A 25,719-nucleotide genomic window follows, 5' to 3' on the forward strand; every position below is an offset into this window, starting at 1 on the left:
GCTAGCTATTAGAAACAGCTCCAAAAAACCAGCTTTGCCTGTCAGATACTGGACAAGTGACCATTCTGCACACAAGGCACAAGTTATGTGCTCAAGTTAAGTCTAGGGGCAGCCATACGCAGTCAATGTGATATAGTTGAACAGAGAAGTTGCACTAACCAGTGGGCGAGGACAACTTTCTGAAATACTGTAAATAATCATGTTGCATTTACTGCAGCACATTTATCATCTACAACATGCAGATAGAGCTTTTGGTTAAAGCATGTTTTTTTTTTTCACCATTTATCGGCAAAAGACTTCCTACAGTTTCCTTTGTATTTGGCAAAATTTTCGTGCTGTCGCAAAAATTGAGGGGGCACGAAACAATAGGGATTGAGCAAGTGCTTTTTCTCACGTGCAGCCATGCCTCAATAATGTACTTTTCTGCATCTCCACAAGGATGTCAGTGTACAAGACAACAAGCTTTTTTTTCATTACTGAGCAAAATGCAACACATTTTTGCAACTGAGTCGAGCACTGTGCCATGCAGCTCCTTCTTTGATGCTGCACCTCCTCCCCACAGAGTGCGCAGTACCTCGGCAATCACACCTTTTCGAGCACCTCTCCACATCTTGTACTCCGCCACCTACTCCAAACTTTCACTCGACAACCCCTCAGGCAAGCCTTGTCCATTTTGAATTGCGAAATACGAAACGACTCAAAGGACACACTTTGAAATCTTTGCTTTATTTCTCAGCCTTCATTCAGAGGTTCTGAGAATTTTTCAGTGCAACTCTTTCAATATGCTTTCAACCATTTCCTCACAGTAGAACAGCATGCTTTTTATCAGTGTCGGCGAGCCAACGAAAAAGACCTTGGCTGTGGCAAACATGAACTTTTTATCTCTGATGCATGTGTACACAGAACTGTATAAGTGATGCATTTCGAAATTGGCATCAACATCACCACATGGAAAAACATATCCACACTAGCTCTTCCCACAAACTGGAGTTCCAAACTGCTGCAACTTAAGTGACATCTGCGCCAGCGCATCCAAACACCAACGAGCGCAACGGACTCACCAAATTACAGAAACAGCGACTGTTTCCTACTTTAAAACTGCCTGGCACAGTAAAACATTGCACTGCAACCAAAGGTGTCCTCACAGCACAGCTTGAAGCACCACACTTCTGCACATAAGTGGTTTTCTAATAAACAGTCTATTGGTGAGCGTCTTTGACAGATACTTTTTATAATCTCATGCTATTACACAACCACTCCACGAACATATGACTGAAATGCTTGTTCTAAACTTGAGCCTTCTTTGCTGTTCAAGCACACTCGCAGTTGATGGCTGTGTGAACAGGCCTTGCTGCCACCCAGCACAGTCCACCTTCTTTCAGGGAGTTGGAACACATCAAGCTAATCACTTCTTGTGCACTTGGTGTTGAACCGCTAGTTGCAGACGGATCATGGAAATGGCTTTCCGCATAGTTGAGCCCTCACGTGCCGTGACAGGTTTGATTTCGTGGTGAAGCAAGCTGAACAGACGTTGCATTTGAATGGTTTCTCACCAGTATGGACACGCATGTGTGCAGTCAAGTGCGAACTCCGTGCAACGTAAGGGCAATATGGACAAGAATATATGCACTTGTTACGGCGTGAGCGCTCGCTGGCTTCGCTTGTGATGGCACCCTCATCTGGCAGCACAGTTGGCACTAAATTCGCACATATGCCGTTGTCGTTGGCCCCTGCTGTAGAGTCATGGGAATTTTCGCACTTAATTTGAATGTCCGAGTAGAACGCTTGATGCTGCAACTGGGGCAATGGCAATGCTGAAAGAAAAGATCACAGAAACAAAATTAAGATCAGTACTGGTTACTGTTTCTTTAGATCATAATGCTACCCCACTGTTTGGCTTCTGTTTTTTATTTATCCAGGTACCAGCATTTCAGATGATGGTCTGCTGCTTTAAGTTTATTACATGTACCATGCAGTCACAAGAAAAAAGAAACCGAGGACACTCAAGCACTTCTTATGAGTTGTGAATGCGAAAGCATTAGTGTCTAATTGAACGCTGCCCGAGCGGTCCTTCGAGTTATTTATTTTATTTATTTATTTCAGTACCCTAAAGGCGCAAAGGGCATTACATAGGGGGGGATTTTTATACAATCATAATGTACAACAAAGTTGCAAATACAAATGAAAAAAAGCAAGATACAAAAAAAAAAAACAAAGCAAGAAGCTAGAGATGGAGCGTTTGCAAATCAACGCAGGAAAGTATATGTTATGAGTTATGAACTACTCCTCGCGGGCAAACGAGCCATTGAGACGCTTGGCGTGTTTTGATTTGGCCTCATCGAGGCGCAGTTAGAACGCAGGCGAGAGCTGGCGCGGACAAGGAATGCGCGGATAACCTAGGCTTCCGAGAGCGAGGGTGACGTGGCATTACGGCAATGCCCTCTCCCCTCATGCTACCGCAGCAGCAGGCGTTCCCTTTCGCCCGCTCTGCACCGTTGAGGCGTGCTCGTGCCATGGCGTCACAGCCAGTGGGAATTTCGGTGCCGTTTCTCTGCTACAGACGACAAACGCGAGGCCTTTTCGCTCAGTGAGCCATCTGATGCTTTCGCATCAAAAAGGAATAAGCTAGGAAAAGCTACAGAAAGTCAGCACCGTGCTAATTTAACTCCGTCATGCAGAAAACCCATGATACACAAGACATTTGTTTCAACATATGCTAAATAATAATTGAAAGCTGTCAAAAAGTCAGTACGTGACACATGACTGATTTTGGTAGCATTTGCGGTACTACCAGTAACACTTATCAATGGTACTGCAATATACCGATCATAAGAGCTCCATAAAGCAAACTTGATTTTCTTCATTAGTAATGTTGAACTTAGTACTCACAAACGGTAAGTCGTCCTGTTTATAGCGAAGTCTGCAGTACTTCCAGTGCATGTTTACGTAATCTAGACAGATCCACATGTTGCTTGTCGTATGCCTGTATTTTCTTATATAGATCATGAACAAGCTGACTTCAGGCATCGAGTATTCAAAACTTCACACTGAACTTTTAGGGAGAACAGCAGAGGAAGAACACAGAGCCTCCAAGAAACTGCAGCATCAAGAAAAAGATGAACCAGGAAATTGGCTTTCTTGTAATGAAGTCGTTTACATTATACCACGGCACATGGAGTGAGGAGTAGATAGAACTGCATTGCTCCGAACCAAAACAAGTACTCTTAATCTGAAATTGCACCAAAACTGTTAAGAGATTGTAATAAGCATGAAAAATGGTTACAAGGCTATGCTAGGTACACTGTTAGGATCAGTAGTTAAAGAGAGAGTCAGGTTAAGTACAGATGTGGTCCATCAGTCCAGGGTACTATTTGCAAACTTTGCAGCGTTATTTAGGGCACAACTATTCAAATCAGCACTGCTGTGAGCATAAGGCGGCTGCAACTGAAAGATTTCACAGCGTACAGGACACTAACAATACATACTTTACAACGAAGCACCATAAGCTGGTGTCGTGGAAGTCGCAGCTGCATCAGTAAGATCGTACTGACATAGGTTGCAAAGATTGTGCAAGTCACCATAAACAGAATGAGCTTCAGAACAAAAAGACAAGATAATACAAGCAGCATTTAAAACAGACTAGCATGAATGGCACACAATAAGGCCACATGAAAGAACACCAAAGCCAGCGTCAATGTATTAAACTTCGGACACTGCAGTGTTATGTTTAAACACATCAAAGTTGGGCACTGCAAAATTCGGTATAACATAATACAGAGGGAGTTAATATGTGTGGTTATATATATAAAAAAAGAAATTCCTTTTCAAGTAACTGAGACCGTTAGGATGCTAAGTGTCAATGAAAACAAGCACTACCCGATTCAAAAAGCCACATGATCACTTTGTAATTATCACTTGTTTGTGCTGTTTCCACTCATCTCGTACTCATTTAGGTCATCCTTTGGCTTTATACAGCTCCAGACGTACAGTGCTCAGCGATTGGAACTCCATACTCGGAGCAAGTGGCTGATGGCACATTTTTGCACTAGGGGTGGCTGTGGGGTCACCAAGCCGATGTATTCTTGCCATTACATGAAAATGCGAGCCTTTTCAATGCATTTTGGCTGTGTTCGGCGGCTGATCAGCGATCAAACCAGAGCTCACCAGTGGCGCAAAAAGAACCGGCCACCAGGTGCTCCAAGTATCGCGTTTCAATCCTTGAGCGCTGTACATTTACAGTATACTGCAAGGAGAATTTAAGTCATATTTATTTATTTATTTATTAAGTATCATGTGATGCTATTACCATGCGATGATATTATCATGACATGGTATTATCATGTGATGCAAAACAAGCACAAGACAATAAACAACATTTAATTTTTTTAGATGCAGCTACAAGGAAGACAAGCTTCTATTGCGTGAAAGTGCTAAATTATGCTCCATGTGTTGACACTGTAACCTCTGCACGTCCACATGGTGCAGTCAGTTTACCATGTTTAAAAGGACACTATAGAAGAACACAGGTTCAGCTAACACAGATAAAGCATCCTTTCAAAACAACATTTTCATTAATGTAACTAGCAAGAGGTTGATTATTGGACAAAAAAACACTATGGCCACATTAAAACCTTATTGCTTCGTCATTGATTTCAAAGTATTTTCTCGTAAGTTGGGTCGTGGTGACACAGCAATAAATGTTCTCCAAACTTGCCAAATTCAGTATCTGCCTCTTTTAGGACACAATGTAGCCCATTTTTAACAATGAAAAATTAACTAGGCCCAGCAGACGTCAAAATCTCTGATGTCACAATGAGCTGGTGCCAAAACTTCAAGGCTGTGTCGCCACCCGACTTTCTTTTCTTGCGCCTTTTTGGCTTACCGAGCATCTTCTTGCGGTAAGAGTAGTGTTTTTGGTGTTGTAAAAGGACAATTTACACTAATGCAGGTCAAATGATCTTTCTCATTAGTGTCCCTTTAAAGTGCAGCGGCCAGGCAGTAACGTGTTTGTTTAGAAAAGTGGCATGATTCCAGCCACCCCTTGTAAGAGTCCCAAGATCAACTGCATCGTTGGTCTCCACCTGTCAAAGAAAACAAGAACGTCTCAAATTCGTGTAAATTATCAGCTTGAATACCCAAAGGCGTTTCTTACATTGTACCAGATCACATTTCACAATTTCAGGATTCATTGCTTCACAAAGTGGCTACAAGTTTTGATAAATATGAAATACACAATGAGGTCCCATAGTCAAAGACTGTATTGGGACCTCCGGTCAAGGTTAGATGATGAGAGGAATGATTATATGGCAGCAAAATAAAGCAAAACCATGGTATTAACGTAATGCTCATATAAGAATAGGGCAAGTACCAGAGAGAACAAGTTAAATGAAAATACACAAAGAAATTTTAAAAATGCACGTAAAAAAATACAGGAAGGTGAGTACCTACAGATGTATATCAAACATGAACTACACGCAAATAACAAGCATAACAAGAAAAATGCACATAGATATATTCCAATTACAAAGACATCAAATGATAAAACAATGACTGAGCAATATACGTAAGATGTATACACAAAACTATGAGCAATATACGTGAAAGTAAGCTAAAGTGCCAACCTAGAAAGAAGTTTCAAAAACAATGTTAAAAGATGAGCAAAACAAAAAAAAAGAAGACGCACAAGAATCTGTACAGAAATTACAGCAATTAATTCAAGAACATTTTATGATAATTTTAATTAGCATGTGGTCTTACACTTTTTTTTTTATAATTAGAGCCAAATAGTTCCAGAGTGAAATGCAAGAAAAATGAAATCTGAATTTGCTATGATTAGTCCGCACTTTGGGCAAGATAAAATTTTTTGTTAGATGCAAATCTTGTAATGTTAGCATTCAGTAAAGATGATTCTGAAATCAGGACTACTGGGAGCTGATTGCCTATCAGCTTACAAGATGTCTAAATTATAGTTTATTATCTGAGGTACGGTGAGCATGTTATTAGTTCTGAGCAGTTCTCTTGCATTAGCGTTCTAAGAGCTGCAAGTTACTACCCTGATGGCTTGATTGTGAATGAGTTTACACGAGTATTATATTTGTTTCCCCAAGATGGCCACAGCGTAGTTATGTGAAAAAAAGAAATGCTTAACAGAGTGACAATAGTGCATTAGGGCTGAAATGAGCACACGCTCTGGTGAAGACTCTCATGCCGCAAGTCATTTCCTTTTTTTTTTATGTATGCAACTTGATAGTGGAATTTAAAACTGCGGTCTAATTTGACTCCTAGCTATGTGGCATAATCACTCGCGTTAATCAGATGCTGCCCAATTGAAACATTTATGACATGTTGGCCAGAGCTGAAAATAACAAATCTTGATTTTAGAGAGTTTATTTGCGGTTTACTTTTATTGGGACCATCTTGATGTAGGCTCATTGCCTCCTCGAAAAGTTATAGAGGAGGCTATGGTAGGCTTCACCGACATATCTTTTTCTTTGGTTCCTACATTTGAGCAGAATCACTGTCCTGTGGAAGACAGGGTTGCACTTGCATGAAGTGCAGTGCGTGGCGAGGTGCCCATATGCTTGCATCTTTCCATTGTAATAAGGGGGATTCTACATGGCTCATGTGTCAGTGCACCGTCAATGCAAATGAACCCATTGCGAGGAAAACATCACTGGTTGCAATGTAAAGATAAGACTGCTACTTTCAAGTACACTAAATAACTTACTACAAGCAAAAATAATGCTTATCCCGTAGGCTTCCACTCCGAAGCCAAAAACAAAGCTAGCATTACCCATTTTGTATCTGCAGTGCTTCAAAAACTTTTGTCGTTGTTTCCCTTCTGATAATTTGCAATACTCTGTTTAACAGACCAAAGAACACTATCAAGACTTTAACAGTAGGTTGTTGCAAAATGTTTCATTAGTCTCCAGTAGTCAAAAATATCAAATATTAATTTTGACCACTAGGTGATCTTTAACATGCCCCCAATGCATGGGATACTGGCATGTTTGTATTTCGCCCTCATCAAAATGTGGCCACCGTGACTGGGATTTGATCCCACGACCTCGTGCTTAGCAGAGCAACACCATAGCTGCTAAGCCAACCACGGCGGGTCAAGCTAGTGTGTAATACAGTTGAACCTGGATATGTCTGATCTGAAGGGGATCACAAAAAAAAAGTTCAATATATAGGTTATTCGATACATAAAATAAAAATCTCATACAGAAATTTTCAAGGACATTTACAGCTGTTCCATAAACATAATACAGTGGTGGTCCAGCCAGTTTAAGAATTGGAGCAATTTTTGGAGCAGGAAGAAAGCTGCTTTGTAGCAATTTAGGAGCAGCCATATTAGCATTTTGTAGCAGTTCTGTGGCACAAAATTTTGCGTTTTGGATCAGTTGGAGCAGGAGAAAAGCAAGTGCATGATATTTGGTACAGCTTATTACTACTACACAATTTTTAAGTACTTCTTCAGAGCAAATGGACACAAGCAAGACAGACTGACGAAGCCATTTAGCTCGCGTGCCCAGAGCAGAAAACGTTGCAAACAGACTTTATTTGCCTATGTAAATAGCACTTGTGCACTACTGAGAATAGTTTTATGCCATCAGACATAATACAAAACCGACTAGAAATGCATAAAAACAATTTTGTGCAACAACAATGCCTAGCTGCGGGCTCGAGGAGTCGACGCTCGATGTGCTTAGTCACGAATTCCGAAACATCGAGTACTGAAAGGCAATATTAACTGCGTGTCTAATCGAGGATTCCGTGCGCAAAGCTTGGTCCCGAAGTCCACGTCGCTGATGCTAGGAATGCTTAGCCGCGGGTCTGTCCACAAAGGGAGGGATCGGCCATGCTACTGCGATGTCCGCTTAGCGCCCAAGGCAAAGGTGGTGCTTCGGCGCATTTGCACTTCGGTGGGCGCAGCAAGGCGCAGACGAGTACAAATCTAGCAAAATGGTGCAAATGGCGCATTTGGACCACCACTGATAATATTTCGTTATATGTGGGTTTGATAACTCCGAGTTCGACTGTACCCCTGTCACACTGCACATAATAATGCCATTTGAATCGAATGGCATTAGCATTGGATGACATTAGTCAGCTGCAACACAGCAATGTTTAATGCCATTAGAATCGAACGATTTTTGCAATTGAATGAGTTCAAGAAGATCATTCAGCTTCACACTTGAAGCGAATGTATACTCTCCACACGAGAGACAAGGTAAAATTTGACATTGAGCGGTTGTTTATTTTGTCTACATCTGTGATACTTATTTGGGGCTGAATCTAAGAAAAATATGACTAAATACTGCCACAACGACCGGCAGATGTGTAATCGATCACGTGTTCACAAAACGCAAATAAAATCTGAAACTGGGTAGATGTTCATTGTGCATGCATACATTGTTCTTTACTTGTCATCACGGGCAGCGAATGTCTCCAAAGCATCACCCACAAGCTTTGCCCCATATCTGGTCACAATTATCATATGCAAACTTATAAATCTTGAAGTAATGCAGTGTAATGATGCTATCACATTGCCATAGATAATCATCAGAAATTAGTCAAAGCCATTGCAGCACAAATCAGACAAACACAAAGAACAAAGGACTGGACACCATGCCCGTGGTGTGCAGTCCTCTGTTCTTTGCATTTGCCTTACTTGAGCTCAATGGCTTCAACAAATATCAACAAAGCTTCCCAAGAACAAGGTGTTCTCAGAGATTCTGCTATTTTTTTATGTGCTTAATTTGTGATTTCCTACCATTTCGCTTCTCGTTTCTGTTGCAGTCAGTGCTACTTTTGTATAGCTCTTGACTCGCAGACACTTAATCATTGATTTTTTGGGACAAAGTCATCAGGTCACAGCCCAACATGCTGCAGCAATAAAGACTGCGCCTGGCCTCCTAAGCACATGACAATACGATTGGCTCATGCCATGCTCTGCAGGTCGTCCATAAATCAGCACCAAGTTGAAAGGATATAAGTGAAGCCAGTAGGAAGAAGTGAAAGGCTGGAAGTAAAGAGGGGGAAGAAAGGGTTGTGTCACTCTGCTTCACCACTTGGGAGCGCCACCTACACAAACAAAGACAGCATGTACTAGAGCCAACATTTAAGAAAATTTTCTTTGTCTTCTCGAAAAGAGACAGAAGATTTATTATAGGAGAAATGCCCAGATTACTGTGTTCTAACCTTATATGCTTACTTAGCCTCGTAATAAGAAATGTGCTTTAGCCCATGCTTAACTCGATCTAGGAGAGCCTGACGTGAACATGCCAGGTGTCATCTAGATCGAGTCAAGCATGGGCTTTGAGTTAAGGCACATTTCTGGAAACAGGCGTTAGTGTAGGGGTAAGGGGGGAACGGGAACATGAAGGAGAGTGAAAAAGTGAAGGTGATAGAAGGAGAGTAGATGCGCATGAATAAAAAGAAAAAAGCTCTGAACACATTTATTGCTCACAGGAACCTGCAGATATTTACTCCAACCCGCACTGCACGACGAATAGTACTGCGCATAATGTTGCACCAGCTACTGCATCACTGCTTCAAATTGAGGTCGAAACTGCGAACGTTTACCGAAAGGTTACGAAGCGATGATGACGGTTTGCTCAAAATTTTGTCGTTTTTTGCTTTGTTACTGGAAGTAATTATTAATTCTTAAACTAAAATTTAATTATTTTCTGCAGAGGCAAGTAAATGGTCAGAATGCGAAAAGAGAAAACCCCATATTTTCTAATACAGGTGTCACACGACCACTTTTGGTCGCGATCGAAATTCTCGACTGCGATTGACTCCATCGCGCAGCTTGCTCAAAGAAGCCAATCAAAGCCAAGAAGTTCGATCCGGATGGGGCTTGATCACGATGAAAAGTGCACCGAGTGACACCCGTATAAAGTGGTATCAGATCTCAGGAGTGTGTTTTGCCTAGAAAAGCAGCTTTGATGCTCCCGTATAGCTCACTACTAAGTTCTTCTATATGTCTTTAGAAGTAGCGACAAACCAGAAATGCATATATTCCTCTTAAGGTGAAATGGGCATGAGGCATTGAACTTAGCCAAAGCCTCTTAAGTAATTTTACCAGGGCAATTTACTGGCTATATATGTATATATATTTCTAAAAAAAAAAGCATTTAGACTCCAAAAAGGCAAAACAGTTGTTCAGGCGATTATAAACTCCCTAAATTTATTAAATTTCTAGCTAAATTACCAACACTGCAACAGACATTCTGCTTGTAGCCTTTGCTACCATCTGAGATGCAGTTTTTAGCTGTTAGGTTGGCAGTCTCTAAAGCCATCAGAATGAGCAAGTTAGGCGAGATCAGGTTTAGCAAAAAACAGTTGACTCAAAATTAAAGGATTTCATTGATGCCAAAGGCCATACTACAAAAAGGGGAAACAAACCTTATTCGTACACATGCACTGGAAAAAAGTGAAGTCTCCTTCACCTTCGCTTCAATGTCTAGAAGCTAAGCAGGCTGCTTAGTTGAACACATGCTTCATGCTCTTCGGGTGGCTTTTTGGAGTTGATTTTCCCATTGTAATGATGTCAGTCGCCTTCCACCATGATGGTAAATAGTGTTCGGCTTCAGCCAAAGATTCGCATCGTGTTAAAGCCAAATGGCTGAAACCCTTTCACCAGAATTTAGAGGGCCTAGGCCTTGAAAATGGTGCCATGATGGCTGGCCTGGGAACCAACTAGCAAAGAACAAGAACAGTGTCACGGCTCGGTCACTTGATCTGGCAAGTTCTAGTTCCACGATTGCAGTGGTAATTTGAACAATTCTGCTGTCGGTGCCTGTGTACATGGCAAATTGCATCACTTAGTGACACTCTCAAAAGAAAATATCTACGATCGTTTCCTAATAGACAGTGTCCATGGAGTAACCCCGATGTGGAGTTTGTTACTTTGAATGTTTGAAAGTCACTAGCTCCCAACCTGTTTTTAAGTAATTCAAGGAGCATATTAATTTTCAAGGAGTTTTAAGGGCCCTTCAATCTTGTCTAAATTCAAGGGTTATTAAGGATTTCAAGGAGGTGCACGAACCCAGCGAGCTGTGGGTTGTTCGCCAAATGCGCTGGGATATTTGGCTCGCATGTTCACGGAAGCACCGTTTACAGATGCGTTGAGAATGCATTGTGGTCCCTTGTGCTTTTTCGCTGGAACCACCGCGCGCGCATTATCGAGCTCACACGAAGCGATACAGGTGGCCACTTCGAATTACGCTTCCCACACCATGGGCACAGTGTGCTGCAATCTGACATCTGCAGGCGCTACGGTGATGGGATGGTACTGCCTGCTTACCTCACAGACGTAGGGATGACGAAGTCAGACGTTTTTGTGCCATTTTGGAACATCACCCGCGTAACTTGGCGAGTGCTATTCTCAAGTTTCTGCCATAACCTTACCTCAATCAACTGTTCCCATAGTACGTATAGCGCGCCCACACTACGAACGTAGGACGATAAGGGCGCAGGTAATCAGCGACAAGAGCTTGTCTCTGCTGTCCTGTTTCGTCCCTGGTAATACATGCACACATGTACGAAAACTCTGCAAGCCGGCCAGGCTGAGCACTGGCCGCTTTAGCGCTACAGTGGCTTTGCTGTCAGGAAATATGCTAGTGCTGAACTGTGCTAGTGCTCCAACTGTAACCACTGTAGCGGCGCGTAGCAGTGCTCCAGCCCTAGAGTTTTCTCACAGGTTTCCCCATAGTAGACACTGTACCCATAGATCGACAGCGACATGTTTGAGCGATTTGAGCCCCGAGATGCTGATGTTTATCAGGCTGTCTCATTTAGAACAAATCGCTTGCAAAACACAGACGCCGCACGCACACACGCGCACTACACATAAAAAAAAAAAAAATGGTATTGCGTTTACCTTACGCGGAGGTTCGTCTGTCATTACACGTGGTCTTGTGCATGGTCATTGCATGTGCATGTCATTGCATGGTCTACATTTTACTATTTTTGGGGGGAGTAACTGAAGATGTAAACACTGTCAACTCTAGCAAAATGCTGGAAAGGGTCAGAACTTCCTAAATGATTCAATACAACACACTTTTTTTTTTACAAATTAGTTTTGGTTTCGGTAGCCAGAAGAGGTGGATGATAGCCTTGGATGGTGCGTGCAGCTCTGGCCCCCTCAAACCGCAGTGTATTCCGTGTGCATGACCGACCCTGTTGGATATTCTTGCTTGTTGTCCAGCTTGAGCGCCTACAGATCAAGGAGCGTTGAGCCACAAAGAAGTGGTGTCGGCTAGATAAAATTCAATAAGTGGGCGTAAGAGTACATTCCATTTGCGTAATGTCGTACAAAAATTCCCGTAATTGCATGGGTTGTGTACCACCAATTTTCCGTCACCGAAGTGTAATAAATCTTAATCAGGACACTGTTCAGAACCTGTCATAATAACCTAACAAGGTTTTCTAGCAGTCTAGAGCAAGATCCTTAGGCACCTCGCGCCCCGTACAGATGCTGAATGCAGTTTTTTTTTTTTTTTTTTTTCTCATATGGGAAGTGGAGGGGCTGCGTTGTGATTGAAGATTTTTTTTTTCTTCAAAAAGATGGTTCTTTTGCCTAAATTGCCAAAGTAGCAGTCAACTTCTATATGGGTGTACTATTATGGTACCATTGCAGGTTTTTGAACCTCTATTGTTACACGCAAGTCGATCATAAGCAGTTGACACACCAAAAAAAAAAAAAAAAAAAAAAAAAAAAGACAAAGAAAAAAACAAAACGTTGTGGAGGTGCGGGGTATCGATCCCCGTACCTCTCGCATGCTAAGCGAGCGCTCTACCATCTGAGCTACACCCCCAATAGGTCTATGAGTGGCATTTTGAGTATTATAAGAAGTATTTCTAAAAAAAAAAAAAAAAAAAAAGTGCATTTTAGATTCGTGGTTGTATACACATTTTGCGGTTCCGCACCGCTATCGGTAAACAGGGCCGCTCTAATATTTCCTCCTGTCCACTAAACGCCCCCCTCCTACCACCATTGGGCGTCAAGCCAGGCCAATGCCTCCTAAAAAAATTTTAGGAGGCATTGGCCAGGCCACGCACCGTGGCGTCAAATCACTACCTGCTCGTCAAATGATGGGTTGCCCTTCTACATCCCCAATCGTGCTCTCCGATAGAGTTTAATACCAAAATTCTATGTTCTGTGGCTCTCACAATATAAAGGACAGAGGTAACTGAGATAGCGTTATATGCTTAAATACCGTCAAATTGCAAGTTATTTGTTCAAATTTGCCGCCTCTGAATGCTGCTGCCATACAGCGGCATTGATTCGAAGCACCGCGGAAGCGTGAAGGCAGCGAAGGAGATGTGAAGGTGGATGGTATTGGATGGTAGTGGTGAAGGTGTGTGAAGCATGTGTGAAGTCTCGTAGCTGCGGCCCCGCTGCGCACAAGCCGCGCCGCTGTCGTAGTAGTTTCACAGTAGTTCGTTGCGTCTGCATTATCTAAGCACCTGTGTACTACTTGAATACTTATTTCGGAACTCTTGTTTCGTGCCTTTGCTTAAGTTCGCGCGCGACTGCATTCCCTTCTAGCTGCTGGCGTCCGTTCTGTCACGGCTTTGAAGACAACTGCCGTATGATCCTACAGTTTGCCAGCGCTCCAGCGACGTTTGTTTCTCGTGCACATGTGTGATAATGCTACGAACCAGCGATGAGTTGTGAAACTTATGCTTACAAGGCGTGTTTCTACTTGTGTAGCTATCGGGAACCTTGGAGTGTGTCGACGCACCTCGCTTCAAGCATGGCGTCCAAGAAAGCAAGCGATCGTGCAGTGAAGTGCTGCGTCTGTTGTGTCAATGCATTGGTTGTGTGTGTATGTGTTGTAAAGATCACGGCATCGGTGCGCTTGCGTGAAAGGTTGGATGCCATGGTGAGAGATCCCACGCCTCTGACGTCGGCCTTTCGTTGCGTGTAGTGGATACAATTTCCATTTGTAGATTCAGGGAACGGATTCTCGGACAGCCACTTTCGGAGATATCACTTTCAGTGGGCCTCTTCGATTATCCCTGCCTTCCCAGACTGTCCGAAGCAGTGCTTTAGTCAATGAGCGTACTTAGATTTAGGTGCTCGTTAAAGAACTCCAGGTGGTCCAAATTTCCGGAGTCCCCCACTACGGCGTGCCTCATAATCATATCGTGGTTTTGGCACGTAAAACGCCATTTTTTTTAATGAGCGTTGCGAGCACGTGCATCTTCTCGGACAGTTGTCAGGGACGGATAATCGAAGAGGCCCAGTGTGCGCTGATTGGCTGGTTGAGCAAAACTGGATGACCTGATTTGCTGACAGGAGTTATCCTCCGACGATCACTTTTGGAGATACACTTTCAGTGCGCGCTAGTAGGCTGGTTGTGCGAAACCGCTAGAATCATAAAATGCGCCGCGTACTACGTCACGCGAAAGGAATACCGCAGTCAGACGCGCAAATTTAGGACACTTCGAGCAAGTGCACTATGCCCTTAGTGTCATTCGCAGGCAGTCTGACGAAAATGTTTAGTGACACTTGTTGGGGAGTGCACTTGACAGCGAGTGTGTTCGAGCCATCGCCTCCTCTAGAGGAACCAACGATTCGTCCTAGAGGAGGCGATGGCTCGAGGAACTCGCTTCGCTGCGTTCAAGTGTGTAGACTAGATAGCAATGCTTCAAGGATAAATAAGTAAATGCTCTCAGAAGAGTTGAAACTAATTCTCTAAGACCACTTTTTCTTAATTTCAAATGTTATAGCGCCTTTGTGACATCAGTGAAGCCAAAAAAAGCTTGAAACGTTCAGTTTTGGGGGATTCTGTCAATTTGACCCGGTAGATTTTGGATATGTTCCTTGGGGGGCTTGTGTTGGCTCAAAACAAATTGATGTGTTAATGGGATTACAGGATTTATATTTTTGATGGTGGAGGCTCTTGTATATTTAGAGTAGAAGAGTGTGGGTGTAGGCCAGTTGGTGATTCATGATTTGGGAAGTTACCTCAACAAACACACGAGATGAAGATAGAAAGAGACAACATGAAGTGGTACTGACAACTGTTGATTTAATGAAATGAACGCCGAGCTTATATAGATCAGACATGTGCACCTGAGAAGCAACGAGAAAACCAATAAAAACACAGAGTGACCTTCAACAGGGGTGCGATACAAATGCTAAGATAAGCGCTGGAAGACTGCTGAGGCACCTAAGACGTGTGTATCACATGGAAAGAAACAAAAGTTATTTCTGAGTAACACCAACCGACGGTGAACTAATGCAATCACCATCCTTAAAGTGCTCCTTCCGGTTACCTGCCTAGACAATGAAACAGTTCCTGCTGAAGTGGAAGCAGTACTGCAGCATGGTCCTAATACAGCCTGGTGCCTTCGGTGGATAAGATGGATTTGCTTGCGGCTGTGCACCGAATAGCTAACAAAGCCCCATTCGAAAAGAAAGAGTTGCAGCCTTGAAGGTGTTGGTAGTCTCCGGAGGATCTTCCACCAAGAAGGCCAACCCTAGTAAGTTTTAAGAGAAGTTGCTGGGGGGGGGGGGCATTTCCGAGAGCACGACCTTGCTCTTGTCTTGGCTGACGAAGAGGGCAGTTTTACGGTGCTTCCTGGGACTTTGTTCCGAGAAAAAAAGCAAAGGCTGCAGTAAGTAAGAACTTCAAGCTTTCAACCCAGGGTCCTTCCAAGGTCAAAAGCGGGGCCATTGCTCTGCTGAAGGAATCCAATCTGACGAAAATGGCAAGACAGGTGTCGAGCAGTAAGTTGAATACGCTTTGCATCTTTTTTACGGCCAAGACCATGGTGTAAGAAGAGCAGGTGATCCGACGGAAGCGCGCGGCGTGTCTCACTAATGTTGGGATACCGCTAGGTGGCGCACGTGACTAGGAGGCTGGGCGTCGGGGGCATGGGGGCTGGGGGCAAACATACCCGAGCGCGCGCGTTTCAGCTGTTTCAGCCTGCGTTTTTCAGAGCGCCTGTTAGTGTTAACGCTCTCATATTGAAGTTATCTTAATTTCCCGAAAGCTTAAAGAGTTTTTTGAGAGTGTCGCTAGGCTTGCTGCATTTTTAAATCAAAAGCGTATATTTCGCTCAAGCGGCGCTAACAGTCCGTATTTTCTTGGAGCAGCTGACAATTCATTTTGCAAGTTACGTTTCGATGACGAGTTGCTATCTGTTGTCACTATACGCTGCGTCCCCGTTTTCGTTTCTCATAGCGAAAACAGTGCGTAGGGGAGTACCGCGTACAATGTCCTCCTGAGTGTATATATAGCGCTTTCGCGTAATGCGGTGAACTGTGCTATAATTGTTCTGCAGGCTCAAACGAAATTTTGTTTGGGCGTTTCCCATACAGGCTCCGTGCATAGTATTGGGTCCATAAAGCAACCATTTAAAGGCTGTTGTTTCTTATGAAGCATGCGGCACCTTGCATGCGTATATATCCTTATACGCATGCTCCTTAATAAAATATTCATGATAGAAGACGCCGATCGTTTTTCTTGCTTTTTTTATTCAAAGTTACGAGGCAGCAGAAAAACAAATGAAAGCAACTTGCAAACCAACAGAAAGGAAGTCCATCGATGTAGAATATACATACCCAGCTGTGGCATTATTCCTGGCGAGACGGATTTTCAAAGAGCGGGTTGAAGTTGATGCTGTCGTTACCGTCATGTGATGCTGCACTGAAGTCCTGAATTTTGTGAGGTCTTGTAGACTGCTGAACTGCTATGGCTAACGTTTTCTTGTCCACACGAGAAGTCTCTTGAGCTCTTGTCTCTTGCATCACATATACTTTTGCCTGTGGTTCTTGTAGTTCACTGCCTTCAGGTTTTGATTTACGCTTGCCGTCAGCTGGAGTCTGTTCTGTGTTGGCTACGTTAATCTGGTTCTGGCCGTCTTCTATTTGCACATCAGTTGCTAGCTCCAGTAACTCGTGATTCACTACATTTTGCTTTCTGTTTCTTTCTTTTCGCTTGTGCTTTCTGCCTATTCTTCTTTCTTTCGGAAGTGCTTCGCAAGCGTCAGTTGTCACGGAACACAGTTCTTTGAAAGTGGATTGTGAAGTAGCCGGAAAATGAGTCGGCACAGCATCTCTAGCTAAAGAAGCTCTTCCGGTCGTACTGGCTAAAACAACTCTGTTGTGCAGTGCTGTCCATGTTTTTAACACGTACATTGGGTCGAAGTGCTTATCGCACACATAGTCCCCTGGTCGCAGGACTCGGTCTTCACGTTGTATGGCATCCCGCCATGCTTGCAGTCGACTCGCCTCTTTAAGGACACTAAACATACATACTTTGTCTTTGCACGAGTCATATCCACTCTTGCAGTTTGGAACGAAACACTTCTTGCCCATAGTCAGGCTAGATCCGTCTCCGCCCAGGTAACGTCGCGGCTCAAAACGGCAAATCTCTTCTTCCTTTCTTGCGATTAACGGATTCGTCCTTTTCCATTATTTATACCACGGGAAAACTTTATTAAGCGCTTCCCGAGAACAAGGGTGACTGATTGCTCAACGGTAAAGCAAACGTTGCAAAATATTAAGAAAACATAACTTATCGTCTGCCCGCACCACTTTTCTGCGACTGCTTCCAGGCATTGTCAAACGCCGTCTGCTAGATCCAGCCACGCGACCCGCAATGCCGGAGACATTATCGTCTGTTTCGGCGCCTGAGGGATTTCAATTAGTATAGTGCACACAGAAGCAGTAAAAAAATTAGTTTTTTATTTTAAAACGCGCTTTACGTACAGTTACAATTATTACACGTTCGAATTTCCCGCTTTTTCAGCCTCCTAAAGTGTGCTGCCGTGCAGCGGTGCAGACGTGAAACTCCACCTTAGTGAGACGCGTTGCAGAGCAGCGGCCGCTGTGTCGTCGGATCACCTGTTCTTCTTACACCGTGGCCAAGACCCACAAGCAGTCTTGTCCACTTCGGCTATTGTAACAGAAAGAACATGTCGGCAAGTTTCTACAGACACATCTGAGACACTAATTAAGTTGATCCTTACAAGAATAGCGGTTCTGACGTTTTGGTTGGTGAAAAGCTAAGCCAACACTTTGTCCATTGAGTGGAAGATCTGTGCTGTTCGGTGCCACATGGGGGGGGGGGACTTTTTGGTGCTGTTAGGGAACTTGCTGACCTTACAGGTGCCAACGATTTCCAGAACTCCTGTTGTGTGTTTTCAGAAACCGTTGTAGAGCTGCTGAGTTTTTACCTCAATTCCACCAATTGTGTCCTTTGTTGATAAATGGTATGTCCAGAAGAAAGGCATATGCATTGGGTCTAGCGTCGCACCAGGGCATTGTGAATTTTCCTTGCTACATTTGGACATTCACTGAAGCTTAAGCTGACTCATCCTTCCATTTTGCAAATCTTTAGATACGTTAACAATTTTTTATCATACTAAACCTTGCACCGGACGATGACCTTGCAGAAGTGGCTCTTGAGATTTTGTCAATCTTTTTCAGTTGCTCAGCCAGCTTAAATCACTAACGAGCTTCTGCATAATGGGTCAATCCAATTTTTAGATCTAAAGTTAATTTTCCTTCCGCGACCATGCTTGCTGGGCATTCAAGCCCAGGTCGAAAGAAGCATTGCTGCCTTTTAATTCATCCCATTCAAAGCTTATAAACGTGGTATAGCTTCATCATGTTTCAGATCAGCGCTTTTAAAATCATGTCACCACAAGCAGCTTTTCCAGTTTTTCAACTTCAAGTGGGGCCTCTGGACAAGGTGGGTTTTCCGAGCTCTCTCTTGCTTTCGGTTGCCAAACCACCACTTGTTAAGCTTCGGAAAAAGGACAAAGAACCATCAATTTCTAGTGAACAGGCTAGTTGGAAGATTTGCAGTACTTCCCTACATACATAAGGTTTCCCATAATCTTAAAAAGAATTCTGGTAAATATGGGTCGATGTTGTCCTTTCACACCTTGTAAACTTTTTAATTGTGCAGCATGGTGGCAAAGGAAGCACAGGCTCGCCCCCCTGTAAAATAAGCATACAAACCCCCTTGTGCCCTGCATGACATGTGTCATATAAGATTCCACTTAAGTGCGGCAGATATTGGACAAACCGGTAGGTGCATTAACATTCGCTTGTGTAAGCATTGAACATTCTCTGGGAGCTGCTGGAGGTCAAGCTTGGCTATTCATTGCTGTAGCTGCATGGGCTGCTTTCCTATGCCATCGACACCGAGATTTACCGCAGAAAAATGGCCAGCTGAAAGAGATGGTAGAGGCATGGGCCACGCGACGCTTTAAGGATGGTGATGCGTTAGTTTCGCCATCAGTTGCTGTTACTCAGAAACAACTTTTATTTCTTTCCATGTGATACCACGTGTAGGTGCCTCAGTAGTCTCCCAGCGCTTACTTGCATTTGTTCGCACCCCTGTTGAAGGTCGCTCTGTGCTTTTATTGGTTTTCTCGTTGGCTTTTCAGGGCCCTGATCTATATAGCTCGGCGTTTGTTTCATTAAATCAGCAGTTGTCAGTACACTTCGTGTTGTCTCTTTCTTCGTCACGTGTTTTTTTGTCGGTAACCTCCGAAATCACGATGCTTGTACAAATCATTCTTTTTATTGCTATAGCAATATAGGACACTTCAACCGGATTTCTGCCGTCGCCGCGAGGTTCCCTATAGATAAAATCTTCGCCGCGCGCCGTATGCCCGAGCGGAAGCGTGCGGGATGCGCGCTATCACGGAGAGCGAACGCACTCAATCTCCCACGCGCAAGCAAGGAAGCGGGAAGCCAGCGCCGGAGGGAGCGGAGGGGGGGGGGCGCACTTCCTCTCTGCCAACAACCGCGCTCGTCGCTCGCTCGCAACGTCGCTTATCTCCACACGGCTCTTGCGCCGTGCATTCGCCGCTCAGTTTCCGTTGAAGCGATAGACCGCACGTACCTTCGCCCGTTGGTGCGGCGTATGCGCTTGCTGCCAGCGTTTTGACAGTCGTTGTCTGCAGTCATTCAGTGTGATCTATTCATGTTTGTTTGTGCGCGCTCACACCACGCTTGTTCAACGCTACAGCAAGCCATCCGGAATCAGATATCGGAAGCGCTTCTTGCAGCTCCTACAACCTCCCCACCCAATCCTATGAGTGTGCCGCTGCCCGATACCGACTTTCCCAATCACCCTACGTCGCTACCGCTCAATGCGACGAGGTTTATTGTCGTCGTTGCAAGAACGCTACGTAAAGGTAGGCACTGCAAGGGCACGGGGCTCACTCGTCTTCCTCTTCAGTCGGCACATACACAGGGGCGGCCTCTGCTTCATTACAGAAGAAATTTATCGGCTGCCAGCTGACAGTCACGGTGATATTTAGTATTTTCGTGTATAGAAGATTGCGAGCGCGTGCTTCCATCTATGGAACGGCGTGAATGCGAGGGCTCCAGTGTGCGCATATTGGCCCAAGTTTAAAAGAACACTAAACCCGTAAAGTTCCAAAATTGAAAATCTGAAGCACGGCTTTGGAAATGTCAATGCACTTTTGCGTCAAAATTTTATCAGAATTTTATACCACAAAGTTCGGAATTGAAATCCGTGCGCTCCGTAGATTCCACGGCCGCTGCGAGATGCCGCGACGCGCCCGCTCGCTTTCGAAAAGCCCTTGAACCTTTGTGCTCGGATGGCGCTCCTTGCGTTATGTGACTCCAAGCGCAGAAGCGTTGCCACGAAATCCAGCCCGATTTCTCAATGTTCGTGCCGAAATGTCTTTCGAGCGTGCAATAGACATTGTAGGCAAAATCCCTAATGCTTCCCGGCGCCGGTGGTTGTTTTGGGCGCCGGGAAAAAATTTCGGGGGGGGGGGGGGGCTGAAGCCCCATCAGCCCCCCCCCCCCCTGGCTACACGCCTGAACACTAGTAACTTTTCTTTGTGTTGATTGGCTGCATGAGCACTGCAAGATGATACTCGCATTATCATTGGCCGCTTTATCATTGTTGAGAGCGCGGTTGTACACTTGCTATCATTTGCACTTGGTTGATGGAAAGAAAATAACTTTGGAGCATGCTTAATGACAAAATGTTGGCTCTAAACAGTGTGTCAGTGTCTTGCTTGCTGACAGGGAACTTGCTTTTTTTTCATGGCGGTGTGAATATTGAACACGAACAGATATGCGTGCATTCACTTATGTTAATATGTTTCGTGCGTGTGCCACCGTAGAGACTTATCACTGTACAAACTTGACTAAGCCATCGGTGCAACAGAACTGCTTGAGGGAGCTGCTCAGACGTGTTTAGATGAATAAAGTACAAAAAATGAGGAAGAGAGAACACATACCAGCCAATCGCAAAAAGCAAGGCCGAGACTGAAAGCAAAATTGAAACTTTGCTAATCATTGGGCTGATGCGGGTCAGTAAGGCATCACAGTCTCTCCTAAATAAATATTTTTTGAGGGAAGGTCACGTACCTAGGTGGTATTTTGCGTGCCAAGGTTTTCATTGCTTTTCAAGCGAAGCTTCTATTGGTTCACTTGTGTTGGGGTCGGTGTACGCGGAAAGCTATCATCATTAGCATGGGCTCGAGCGTCGTCGTCTTCTGCAGCTGGTTCATTGGCGCCTTCGGGTTGCGCTCGTGCTCGTGCTCAGTACGCGCTCGTGCCACTGCTCCTGCATTTGCTGTCGTCTTCTTCCACAGCGGGCTCTGTTGCTGCTCATCATTCCAGCATAGAATATCACTTCTGTCGTAATGGGGAGGCCGCGTTTACGGTGGCATAAAGGGGTACGAGCCATTCATTGTCTTATGTGACGGACAGATTTAATTTTGAGGCAATTTTATTTCTAAGAATCGCAAGCTGGTTAGCAGAGTTCGCCCACCACTGCGGTGGGCGAACTCTGCTAACCATGCTGCCGAGCAAACTTGAGACATCGAACGCAGATAGATGTGCCGACCCGACCATGAGGGCTTCCGTAGACGAGGCTCGAAAGTTGCACGAAAGGGAAGAAAAAGTAGTAGGTCAGGTATTCACATGACAAGCTTCGCTTACCCCAGTTTCTCGACAGGGGAAGAGCTGGTGATTTTTTGATGTTTTGCTCCTGTTGTCCGGGCATTGTTGGTAACTTAGCAAGAAAGTCGCCAAATTTACAATGTTTTAGTCGCCTTATGACAGTTTTGGCTTTTGGAGCTTTAGAAACATTTAGTGATGTAATAACCAGTTAATCGGCCTGATAAAAATTTCTCAGTTCACTCTGAGCTAACTTCAATGCCTCATCCCCATTTTATGTGTATCCATTTGCTGCAGCTTCTAAAGACATGCCAAAAAACTTAATAATGAGCATCCTTAATAATGCCTTCTGCATCAAAGTTACATCTTTAGGCAAAGCATTATATTCAGATCTGATACTGTTTTAAAAAAGCAGAGGTTGTATTCCTTTTTCACATTCCATCCATTGACTTGCCAATGCAAAGGTCATTTAAGACTGTAGTTCAGGAAGGTAACGAGGAGGACGTCCAGGGGGACAACTAGCATAAAAACGCAAAATTCCGAGCAAGTCATTTTAATCATCCCTTTGTTACTTTTCGCTTAAAATTTAATCTTTTCAAGTGTGACCTGGAGACCTTATAAGAAAAAGATTGTCTTCAGTATGTGATATTGTGTGAGAATGCAGTTATAAGTGGTTCCCGTTTCTTGAAATAAAACTTGCAATCCGTACATGTCCTGTTGTTATGAGTTCTTTTGTCCTCATTTCTAGTGCTCTATTTCTAAAAAAAATTCCTTCGTAAAGCTAGCATGTGACCTCTTTGGATGTGCTTGTGGCCATAAGTTACCTTCGTGTTGCCTTAGTGTCACCTTGGTTCGAAACTTAATCACAAACAAGGCAGTGAGTTAACCAGAAAAGCCATGCACACCCAGAGCAGTTATTTTTGGACCATTCAATAGTTGTGTACAAATAACAGAGGAAGCCTTCATGAAAGGTGTGATTATTTTTCTGTGTGAAGTTGGTGGCTGCTTTTGCCTAATATGAAGTAGTTCAGTGACACTTGGCATTGCCTGCCTCTAAAGCTGGCTCATCAGTCATCTGATTATCTGCTTTATGGGGACACAAACGTTGCTAGAAGGGTTGCCATGCATATTTTGAGGGAGCAGCTGTATTGCTCAATATTTTTTTTCCTGCTCAAAACATTTTAAATGCTCACTGTTTCTGTCTAGTTGCATGTGTTGTAATAGTTTGTATTTCATTTGATTTATTCAGTACGATACATAAAACACAGGTAGATTATAAATTTACTATTGGAGGTCCCGAATAGGAATAAGTGGGGGTTTGTGCAATTGTGACAAACAGTATCAGCTCCCTCGCATATCATACGAAGGGTGTGTTCATCGGCAATAATGCGAAAAAAATCAATGCTCAGAAAACAAAACTGGGTGGTAGCATGTGTAACAAGCAATCCGGAGAAATATCTATTACAGCAGAAAAAAACAACAATGTACATGCATATATATTTATATTGCTTGTCATAGTACTCATTAAACATTACTTTGAATTCTGTAATGTGTGATAAAATATTCGTTAGCTTTGCACTTCGAAGGACTCGCAACTGGCATTCTTGATGTCAGATGTGATTGAATTGCACATATTGCTGCAATCTTGCTCTCATTTCACACTTGAAGATGTCTAGGAACGTTGCAGTGTTTAAAATTGTATTTATTTGTGAGATTAGACGTGATGGTGAATTCGAGCACTGAAACCTTTTTTTTTAGCTGAGGTAGAATTTTAGATATTTCCAAGCATTTTAGGTTGACTGAAAATACCTCCTTTCAGTAACTTGGATTATGTTGCTGTTAGTGCACCTGGTAGAGTTTTATTGCGATAGCAATTATATGGACACTTTAACCGGATTTCTGCCGTCGCTGTGAAGTTCCCTATAGATAAAATCTTCGTCGCGCGCCGTATGCCCGAGCGGAAGCGTGCGGGGACGTGCGCTATCACGGAGAGCGAACGCACTCAATCACCCACGCGCAAGCAAGGAAGCGGGAAGCCAGCGCCATAGGGAGCGCGGGGGGGGGGGGGGGGTACTTCTACGCTGCCAACAACCGCGCTCGTCGCTCGCCTCTTATCTCCACACGGCTCTGACCTTTCTGCGCCGTGCATGCGCCGCTCAGTTTTCCGTTGCAGCGATAAACCGCACGTACCTTCGCCCGCTGTGGCGAATGGGCTCGACTGCCGGCGTTTTGACAAGCCGTTGTCTGCAGTCATTCTGTGTGATCTCTTTATGTTTGTTTGTGCGCGCTCACACCACGCTTGTTCATTCAGTTAGTAATAGTCGGGGCCACATTTTCCAACGCATGCTACACATGCAATGCTGCCCGTATCGGCAGTGCAGCACTACAGGTGTGTCCCTTCGCACGGCGCTGCCCACGGGAAGCGCTTCTCATCACACCACCGTTCACACGCGCCTTCTCGTGGTCATCGAGTCTCTCTTCACGCGGTCTACTTACGCCGCAGCACACCTGCTTACTTAATCAGCTCATGTTTACTACAATTCATATTGCTACCAGAGCCGCTCACCTTACTTCGTATACATTGCTGTGTTGCTATCGCATTCATTGCTTCGCACTCAGGGCGAAACTGTGACATTTTTTTGTAGTATCCTCTGCCAGGTAGTGCTCATAAATGTCTCATAATCATTGCATCTATCTTCTCTTTCCAGGTCATTGTTCAAAGGATTACCCGCAACTTTGTTGCATATTGTGCTGAAGATTGATTGGCCAACCCTCTTTATTTGAGGACGACATTCTTTGTACTTTGTTTGCTTAGCTTTTCTCACTGCTTCTGCTGTAATTGGGTAAAATTACCTTGTATGTTCCATTTCATATGTAAATGGAGCAGTGGGGACTGGGCACATAGCACATTTAATGGGGTAAACATAGATTGTACATGGTCTTGCATTTATATATATATGTGTGTGTATGTGTGTGTGTGTGTGTGTGTGTGACCTAATGTTCAGCTGGTATGCTCACAACTGCTTATGTTTCCTGATGACTTGTAATGACTTTTTTTGATGTTTTGAGAAAGCTTTCTGGGTCCCTCCAATGGCTAGCACGGCAATTTGCAGAAATACTGTTGGAAGCACTGGGGTTGGCCTGTTTTAGCTACAGCATGACCAGTTTCATAAGCTAAGGATGGGCCATCTGTTATGCAGCCAAGTAAAAGTAGTCAAGTAGTACAACTGTTGTTTCTTCACAGCTGTGACACATTGATATGTGGTGTATGTGAATGTTTTGTTCTATTACAGTATAGACCACTTATAATGTAACCGCTTTTAGTGCAGGACCGGATATAGTGCGGTATTTTCAGACTTCCGTGAATTTTCCCATAGCACTCCATGTATACACGTATCGCTTATAGTGCAGTTGCGGGCAATGAAATACTGGTTACAGTGCGGCTGCCTGGGAGTACAGAAGTCAGCGAAGACGGCGGACGCTCCCCTTAAACGGACGCCCCAAGGAGTGCTTGAGGAAGAAAGAGAGACAAAGTGGAGGAGAAGGGCACATGGTGTGAACGAACAGCCAGTGAGAGTGAAACCAGAATCTTGAGTGCGAGTCGTGAAATGTCACGGCGCGCATAGCGAGCGAGCGCCATGAAACTGCCAACGCCGGCCAATGCTCGCTTCACGATAACGGCAGTAAACGAAACTTCAGGGAGTGGGCGGCACCGGCACATCATGGCAAAGGGCGCATGCGGACCGTGGAATGTGAGGGAGGAGGGCGGCAGGGAAGCGGATTTCGCCTTG

At 44.2% G+C, this 25,719-nt stretch overlaps 1 long non-coding RNA gene and 1 other non-coding gene across 5 annotated transcripts; both read right to left on the minus strand.

The window, feature by feature from the left end:
* Nucleotides 1-705: 705 nt before the first annotated feature.
* Nucleotides 706-11,734, minus strand: LOC119466546 (uncharacterized). 4 transcript variants are annotated; one of them, XR_007463888.1, is made up of 6 exons: nt 11,315-11,734; nt 10,414-10,707; nt 8,777-9,025; nt 4,883-5,081; nt 2,890-3,097; nt 706-1,814 (listed from the first exon to the last, which is right to left on the minus strand). It is a non-coding gene; the product is annotated as an uncharacterized LOC119466546 (long non-coding RNA). The 4 variants fall into 4 exon arrangements; XR_007463889.1 differs by lacking the exon at nt 10,414-10,707; XR_007463887.1 differs by lacking the exon at nt 10,414-10,707 and having other exon boundaries at nt 8,777-9,087.
* A 1,020-nt stretch (nt 11,735-12,754) lies between these two features.
* On the minus strand, nt 12,755-12,827 carry Trnaa-agc (transfer RNA alanine (anticodon AGC)). Its single transcript has one exon. It is a non-coding gene; the product is annotated as a tRNA-Ala (tRNA).
* Nucleotides 12,828-25,719: the final 12,892 nt, after the last annotated feature.

Source organism: Dermacentor silvarum, chromosome 10 (genome assembly GCF_013339745.2).
Source record: "Dermacentor silvarum isolate Dsil-2018 chromosome 10, BIME_Dsil_1.4, whole genome shotgun sequence".
NCBI lineage: Eukaryota > Metazoa > Arthropoda > Arachnida > Ixodida > Ixodidae > Dermacentor > Dermacentor silvarum.